Consider the following 6,764-nt stretch of genomic DNA (forward strand, 5'->3'; position numbering starts at 1 on the left):
ACTACTTTTATTAAGATTCTTGAGTTGAAGACTCAAAGTGGAAATTTTACTTGCAAGAGTAATAAAATTTGGACAAGAGGAAGAATAAGCTTTATTGCGGAATGCGTCAATCTCAGTTTTTTGGTTGAAACAAATTTTAGTGAGTTTGACGTATTCACTATACAGTTCATTTGAAGCATTTTGTAAATCAGAAAAAAGGTGGTTTCTTTAAAAGTTCAGTTTCACTTACTTCATCATTATTAGAATGATGAGATTCCATTAGAGAGATGAGCCTACTTCTCATTTTCTGGTTCTAAAGTGGAACTTGAGTCATTATCCTCCCATGCAATATAAGCTTGTCTACTGGTCTTCTTTTCAAATTTTGCCTTGAAGGGATTCTTATTTAATGTAGGATAGTCCATCTTCATGTGACCAGGTTTTCCATATTTAAAACATTTAAAGCTTTGATTTGAAGTGGAAACTTCATTACTTTTGGTGAATTTGCTTGGTTGTCTAGCCTTACCACTTTTATTCCTTTTCAAGAATACTGAACTTTTTCACCAGCATGCTCATGTCTTCTATTTCCTCTTTTTCTGATTCATCTTCTAAGGATTCATATGCCTTTGCTTTAGCTTTAGAGAAATATTATTTCTCTTCCTCTTCATGTTGTTCAAGTTGGGTCAATTCCATCACATGCTCTTACAACTTTCCAAATAGTGCAGCCAATGACATATTAAATAAGCTTTTCTTTTCTGAAATGGTTGTCAAGTTCAAGTCACTGTTTGACAATACTTTTCCAAGTGCAATCAGATGGTTTGTAAGGTGAATAAATCTCTTTTGAAGATCAAGTATTTTCTTTCCAGGCTTCATACGAAACTTTTCGTATTCCTAGGAGAAAGTATTGAGTCTCGACCTTTTGTCCTTCTCAGTTCCTTCGTGTGAAGACTCTAGAGTGTCCCATATTTCTTTGGAAGATTTGTAGTTTGACATTCTAAAGAACTCATCAATTCCAAGTGCTGAAGTGTGGATGTTCTTTGCTTTGATATTGTATTGCACATTATTTTTATCTTCATCATTCCACACAGATTTTGGCTTTACTTCCCTTTCACCATTGATAATGGTGAAAGGTTCATAAGTTCCTTCCTCAATCGTGTTCCAAATATTGAGGTCTTGAGATTCTATAATGATTCTAATCCTGATTTTCCAGAAGTCATGACATTCTCAAACAAAGCTTGGAGGGCGATTGATGTTGGAACCTTATCCCATAAAAAATCTTGAGGTCATCTTAGATATAGGATCAGATTTGAGAATAAATTACTCAAAATAAGCTCTGGTTCCAATTGTAAGTTCAAGATGCCAACTAAGAGGGGGTGAATTAGTTGTTGGGAGAATATGGCTGATTTTTCTACTATGTTATCAAAGTTTATGTGCAGCAAATTATTTATGCAGAATTCAACCAAGTAAAGCAAAATTAAATAAGAAGAATAAGTAGAAGAAGAGCACACAAAGAGTTTTTACAATGGTTCGCCTTCTTGTTCACTGAAGATTGCATCCAGTACTCTTGCCACACAAGAGATTTTTCCACTAGATAATTTACTTGTAATTACAATTTCTCTTCTAGATATTTTTGTAACTTACACACTCATAACTTATCTACCCTTGAAAATTCCCTTTTCAAGTGAATATTTTCCCCTTTTCAACACACCCTGGTGATGAAAAGTTTACAACCAAGATGAAGAATTTTACAATGGCTTTGGATTGCCTTTACAAGTTTTGACAATTCTATAACTTGCAATCCTTGATCTCACAATGTAGATACTTAGAATACAATGCTCTTAATTTTTTTGAAAGTTAAGAACACTTTGCATTTTATCAAGCAACTTCAGAAAATATGAAAGTTTAAAAACAAAGTTGCTTAAGAATAATGTGCAGAAAATTGTTTACTAAGTGTTTGAAAATTTTGTGTGATTTGTAAGCAATTGCGTATTTCGTGTGTTATGTGATAAGTGCCAAAAATACCTAATTTCATACACTTTCATGGCACTTATCCTATGCAAACCATGCAAAACAAACTTAATTCAATACCTTTTAGGTAAAATGTCATACTTTGATTATATATTTTGTCCATCTCTTTTCCATATCTTTATGTGAATTTTTTAGAAAAAAATCAAGAGAAGAAAATTTCTAAACAATAGTCAAGCAAGGAAGTGTCTACATAAGCCACTTTTAATGCACACATGGAAAGCTAAGTGCTTAGCCATAAGCATGGACCAAACACATGAAACTGCTCAATAAGCAGTCTGACATGGACATCAGGACCGCTCAACTGACCTGGCACCAACTTGGCTCAGTCAGAAACAAGCATGGCACAGTCAGACTCAAGGTTGGCACAAGCTAACCTACTGAAGCAGATAACTCAGTGTGCACCTAGACCGCTCAGCCTAGAACCACACTCCTGGCTAGAGAAGGACAAGTTGCTCGAGCAGGCACCTTAGCGGTGCCAACTAAGCAGTCAGGCGGGCTGGACCCAGCAAATTGGTCAACTTGACTTATCCACCAAGCAACAATTACATCATGCATGACCTCACTTGACAAGGTCTCTGAGCACTTTTCAGAGTAGCCCACAATAGTCTGGTCAAGTAGCTCAGAAGTAGCTTTGGTGAGTCAACAACAAGTAGCTGACTAAGCTGCTTGGCTAGGGACCAAACCCATGTTGAAGGGTTTGGTGCGCCCACCGTGGGAAAAAAGAGGGTCATGCGGTGACCTGGTTGCCTATATATAAAGGCCCTCTTCCACCATTCAAAAGTACTTCCATTCTTCACTTCTTCTCTCCAAACACTTCTCTCTAGAATTCTTACACTTTGGGGCCACGGTTCCAAGCTAGTCTTTAGGTAAAATCTTGTAATTTTCTCTAAGAATTCAAGAGGAGAAAGGAGTCGGAAAATGTGATGTAAAAGATAATTTTGTAATCTCATTTGGGTCCAAAAGCATCTCATCCTTGGATAGATGGCTCATGCCCCTACATATTGATTTGGATTATGGTGTAATGTTATTTCTTTTCTTCATTTGTATCATATTTTAATTTCAATACATTCAAGCTATTACTTTTCGTTAAGTTTTGATTCTTTAAGAAGTTCTTAATGCGGTTTTAGCTTGATCACCTAAAACTTGATTTAAAGATCCAAAAATGCTTCTTCTTAAAGTGTTGACAAGTGAACTAATAAGTCTTACTTCACTTTCCAATTCAAAGCATCTATTTTAAGAAACTTGTGTTGAAGGCTAAACAAGATTAATGAGCCTGAAGTAGGGTGTGACAACCTGCTCCGATGGGTGGCAGTTAACTATTGTTTAGTGTATTATGCAAGGTTTGAAAATCATCTTATCATACTAGGACACTAGATGGGGGATTTAGAAATGATGTTTGGAATTAATCAAAAAGTATAACACATAACTTGTTAATGTTTTCAAAAATCATTTGAGTCTAGAAACAATTCCATATTTCAAACCAATGTTCTCCTCAAGAAATTGTGAATATTAGTTTATGTTTTCTTAGTTAACTTTTATGCAACATAACACAAAATTATCAAAAAGTTATTAATTATTATTTTTAGTATAATATGCCTATATGATTGTCTTCTAATGCAATCCCTTTGGTTTGACATAACCCTATACTATACTACAATTGAATCTTGAAAGAGATGCAAGTATAAAATAGTAAAGTGTTAAACTTTATAAATTTTATTTGTTGATTAAAGATTCCTAAAAACATAAGTTCAACCTAATTCATGGTTTGTAACTTTGTACATAGGAATAATATGCAAAAAAGTGCAATTCAAGCAATTGATTTTTATTTGACAATAAAAGAGTGGTGAATAATAATCTAACCGCTAACATTTATTTTCTGTCATTTACTTTCTGCGACTAACATTTTCTTTCAGTCATTTACTTTCTGTCATTTACTTTTTCGCAACTAACATTTATTTTTGCTTTATTCTTTTATTCTTTATACCAACCCTTCGAAAGAAGTGGTACGGTTAACTTCTAACTTTATTCTTTTGTTCTTTTTATTATTCTTTGATACTAACCTTTCGTAAGAAATGGTATAGTTAACTTAATAAAACGAGACCGACCTTTATGGTATGGTTAAAAGAAACCCGAAAAGGGAGAAAATAAATAAAGTCACTAAATAAATTGTTCATCACTCATCACTCTAATTAAATAAAATAATTTTCACACTAGGAAAACCCTTTCATTAATTGACAAGTTTTGTTGTTGAGGGGGGAGTTCCTGGTGGTGAAATTCACTTTCCACATTATGATGTGCGTCAATTTTGGATGTCTCAATGTCTTTAAATATGCTTTCAATCAGCTATGATAACCTCCATGAACAGGAGACATGATTGGAATGAAACTTATTGACTTTGGATGAAACTTGTTCATTTGAATTTGAAAATCTAGTTTCAACAGCTCCATGTAATCGATTGTCACGAAGTGGTAATTGATTACCCAAATGTTCTTTCCAAGGTGGCAATCAATTAATACAATAAATTAATTGGTTACATTAGTTGTTTTTGCTTTGTAACTATTTCCTTTGTCAGGTAACCTGTTACCAACTGTCTTATAGTTCAGGTAACCTGTTATCTAGTTCTGGTAACATGTTAGTCATGTCAAGTAACTCATTACTTAGCAATTTGACTTTGCATTTTAGACATATCCAATTCTTTTACAAATGCCCTTGATTAATTTGAGCATTGCTACTAAATATTAAAGTGAGTGTAAAGATAGAAGTACCTATATGAAGATTTTAATCTATAATTCTCTCCAAGCTTGAATTTTCTATATCTTCATGGTCGTCTTCCTTTTCTTTTTTTTTATGATTTTGGTGTCTTCATCAAAATCGTGCCAAGGTCATGAGCAAGATCTTCATCACACTGAATTCAACTCAATTGGGTTTTGGTTGCACGCTTTTGATGGGGTACAAATGTTCGCTTGCTAACCCCAAATCCTGCACCCCGGATACGGCCAGAGTACTCAGGTAGTCCTAGTGTTATATCAAGTATCATCTTACTATTCGAGGTCTGTAGCTCCCCCTGCTTTCCTTTTAGGGCAACTTGACACATCATGAAAAAAGAAACATAATGTTAATTAATCACATTGATAAATAAAGTATGAAAATCTAGTTTAATTAAATGATCGATGAGCACTTACAACACGATTTGCCACTTCTTGAACTTGTTCATTATCAGACATTGTCCTTGTTCTTATGGGCATCCACCCATAGAACATCGAGGTCTATTGCATGTGTAGTCGTAGGTGTATCATTTTGTTCCAACTGCCAAACATTAACCAATAATAATGTAATTAGATATATGGATACAAATCATAGCTAATAATGTACTTACATTTTTTTCCTCGATTCCACTATACCCCGCTCGAGAAGATCGGTATGGATACAAAGGCTTAGATGCCCTCTTGTGGGTTTCATTACTTACTTTTTGAAAAATCAAACAACATTAACATCAACAATCATATATATAAGAATAAAGTCAATACAAAGAAGATGATTTTACCAAGAAAGACTCGTCTTGCGTGCACGTAGTGACAAAAGCCTTCTCATCCTCATCTTCCATGACATTTGCATATTTAGTTGGAGGTTTGAGGTTGACATTGCCATCAACAGATCTGATACATTTTTCGGCATCAGTTTTGAATTGTTGGAGAGTCTTGCCGAAAGATTTAAGGATGTAATCCTTATGCTCCTCACCAACATCAAAAGTTGACTGAAAACACATAAATATATAACACACAGATACATATAAATTGCATGAAAGCACATGTATTGCATAAATACACAAAAATACATATACATTACATAAAAACACATATACATTGCATGCAAACACATACATTGCATGAAAATACATATATGTTGTATGAAAACACAAATACATTGCATGGAAACACAAAAACATACAGACTGAAATATAAACATACTATTATCTCATTCGAGATATGCTCTTTCATGACATTTAACCTAACATCACCCATTTGCTAAATGTTATAGGCACATTCTGCCTAACCACGACCCGAATGTAGCTTACCAATGTGTTGCCACCCTTGGAGATTATAAGTTGGCCTTTTGTTTTCCATTCAAGCTTCACTTCCCCGCTTCTTGCACAAATGACATTCTTTATGGGAATCATTCCATGGGGAGTTCATTTATGAACAACAAGTTTTCTTAGTGTATGCGGTTTTCTTTGTGCACAAGCTTGAGAGTGTAGAGGAAAGTAAGTCAAGTTCAACAATGCATCCTTAAAGAAGTGTTGTTGAAGATGTCATATCAACAGCGCCCCTTAAACGAGCGTTGTTAAACATGTACAACTTTTTACAACTCATAGTCATAAAATATCAACAGCGCACCCTTAAAAGAGCGTTGTTAAACATCCCAGCTTTTTATAGCTCATCATCATGAAATATCAACAATGCACCCTTAAAGGGTGCTCTTAAACATCTAGTCATAAAATATCGACAACGCTCTCTTTAAATCATGTGTTACTGAATATACGTAAATTAACAACGCGTTCTTGAAAGAACACTGTTAAAGTTGTAATATATGTGTTGTTGTTGAAAATTATATGATATTGATTACAACATATAATTATCAACAACACAACATATATTATAAATAGTTATGTTGATGAATAAACAATGATATATATGTTGTCAAAATATAATGTTCAATTCGATCACAACGGTAAAATAGAACCATCCAAAAGACAAATGCAA

The sequence above is a fragment of the Lupinus angustifolius genome, unplaced genomic scaffold (assembly GCF_001865875.1).
Source record: "Lupinus angustifolius cultivar Tanjil unplaced genomic scaffold, LupAngTanjil_v1.0 Scaffold_48_99, whole genome shotgun sequence".
Taxonomy (NCBI): Eukaryota; Viridiplantae; Streptophyta; class Magnoliopsida; order Fabales; family Fabaceae; genus Lupinus; species Lupinus angustifolius.